Source organism: Panthera pardus, unplaced genomic scaffold (genome assembly GCF_024362965.1).
Source record: "Panthera pardus isolate Hobbes unplaced genomic scaffold, ASM2436296v1 HiC_scaffold_6, whole genome shotgun sequence".
NCBI lineage: Eukaryota > Metazoa > Chordata > Mammalia > Carnivora > Felidae > Panthera > Panthera pardus.
The window spans coordinates 65,527,492-65,529,984 of NW_026526991.1; the positions used below are offsets into that span (position 1 = coordinate 65,527,492).

At 46.3% G+C, this 2,493-nt stretch overlaps 1 long non-coding RNA gene across 1 annotated transcript; it reads left to right on the forward strand.

Moving 5' to 3' along the window:
• The first annotated feature begins 237 nt into the window (after positions 1-237).
• LOC109249067 (uncharacterized) lies at positions 238-1,954 on the forward strand. Its single transcript, XR_002072423.2, has 2 exons — positions 238-721; positions 842-1,954. It is a non-coding gene; the product is annotated as an uncharacterized LOC109249067 (long non-coding RNA).
• Positions 1,955-2,493: the final 539 nt, after the last annotated feature.

Consider the following 2,493-nt stretch of genomic DNA (forward strand, 5'->3'; position numbering starts at 1 on the left):
GCGTTAGAAGTTAAAAAAAAAAAACAGTGATTACGAAATCCCAAATACATGTTTTTTTTAAGATTTCCACTTTTTCAGAGGACCCAAGCAGCAAGTTTTAAAGTAGCATAAACTATCATTAGAGCATAGTGTTTCAGAAACGTTAGTAGGCAGCCCTGGATAAACAAATCCTGCCTCAGAAAAACACCAGAAAGGAGTGGCAAGAGGAGGGAAGCCTCCCCAGGCCGCGGCGGAAGTGACCTCCGAGCTGGGCGGTGGCGGTGGCGGGCGCCGCGAAAAACAGCGCCGCCTGCTGGGGAAGAGGGAAACAGCTCGGATCTCCCCGGAGGCCGTGGCGTCGCCAAGGGGACCGCTTGGACCGAGCCAACATTCCAAAGTCCGGTGCGCTTAGGATGCTACAGGATATACCCCCCCCCCCCCCCCCCCCCCGCCAACGAAACTGAAAGTAATGGGCACAGCCCGAGCAGCCTTTCTGTCGAGAAGGGAAACCTACAGGACCGTTATGGTTTTGGTACACAGTGTTTCAAAAGGCTTGACTGTTTTTAATGCTTCCTGAAGCTTAAAAGGATAATTCTATTTAAGACCGTCCTAAAGAGTGAAAATAGAACCTGATAGAAGCTCTCTTTCATTTATCCTGTGCTGCTTTAAGTTATTTACAAAGTATTGTAAGAGGTTATCAGAAGCAAATTGGAAAAAAACGAGCAAGGGACTGAGTTTCAAGGTGATTGTGCTTATCGTTTCCCATAATGGCCCCTCATTTTTATTCCAGGGTTGTTGCAGTGCTGTTTCTTGAGTCCCTCCTCCTCTCCCCACTTCCCTTTTCTCTCCACTCATTTGACAGGAGCCTCCGCAATCATCTGCTTAGAACACGTCATCATCATCCACTGGGAGAGAGTTGTGGCACCACCTTTCTCCCCCTATGGCTGAAGCCCACAGAAGAAAGATGAGGAGTTGTGCTTCTGCGCTGGAGCCGCGCGACTGCCCGGAATTGTAACCTGCAAGATGATGCCCAAGTGCAGCTTCCCCCTTTTTGTGCCGCATAGAACTGTATGCTGCCCTTCTTGAAGCTGATGCTTTCTCCTTTAGAGCCATGCCCTCCACATTGCCCGGATGATGTGCTAAGTCCCTTCCACTTGCAGAGATTCAGTGGATTAAGTGTAAAAACCACACATCTCTGTTTTTTCTTTTAGTAAGGGAGTAAAGACCCAGAGGTGGATGGTTTCATTTGGATTAGTCATGCTGTTTATCGGGTCCCTATCCTCTGACATGAAAATTCCCATCTCCCATCGGGGTATAGCTGTCGGCATAAATTATAGGCTCTGGTTCAAAACAGGGCCCTCTCTTTTGTCCAGTAGCACCAGAAACACATTAATTAGGGACCTTGCTGGAACAGAAGGCTTCTCGAGGCTCCTGGAAAAGGAAGGTTGGGCCCCCAAGTCCTGTATGTGATCGCTTGGGCTGTAGCCTTCACAATCTGGATCCAACCAGATGAGCACTGAGAGCTCAGTGTTTGGAGCACAAAGAAGAGCAAAGAATATATAGTAACTTAGTGAATCAGGGACAGGATCCAAGAGGAAGCCTGACATTTGTTTATCAGCAGAGAAACAGAAGTAAAGGAGGGAATGTCTCCCTAAGTGCTACTGTGTTATAAAAGTGTCCTCTAGAGAGAGGCTACATGAACAGGGCAGCTGATAACATTAATACTGTGCAGGTAGGCACACATCTTCCCACATGGCCAGGACTGCTGAACCAAGTGGCCCTAAACTAATGGGCAGGGATACAGCTCTAAGCCTTTCCTGCGGCAATCCTCAGAGGGAGTTGGCTCAGACAAAGCATAGCAGCTTCTCCCTCGGTTCTTTGTTCTTCCTTGGAAAATGGGCTCTCTCTCAAGTCTCATTCCCCAGCTGCTTTCCCCTCTTGTACAAGGGCAAAATAAAGTAATCGCCAATAATGATTTGGACAGCATATTTTTGGAGCCCTGAACTCTGTGAAACGCAGGGTCGAATTATTTTTAGAACTCTAATGTGCTGCACATTTTTATTCTGGGTTCATGGGGGAAATTTTCAGAAAGGTGCCCCTCTTCAGCAAAGAAAAATAAAGAGATCGCCTTCAGAAAGGGGTAGTGGAGACAGTGTTTTGAATCCCACTTAACAACTACATGTGCTGCACCTTATGCTTAAGAATCTCTTTCTCACAGGGCTTATGATTTAATGAGCAGATTCCTTTGTCTGCTAAGAAATTCCTTCAACAGTAAAAAGGCTGTCTGGGAAATCACACCTTTTTATACAAGTGACTTTTTGCTAATAAGAATGATTTTAACATAGGTCCTTTAAAAGTAAAGACATTCAGAATGGTCTATCCCAGATTTAAGTGCGGAATTAAGACAAAGGATGCTTGTTCTCATATCAGAAATAGGCATGCCACTCCCCAAGCACTCAGAGCATCTGCTGGCTGGACTGATTCTTAAACCAAAAGCCACACATGACTTCTGTG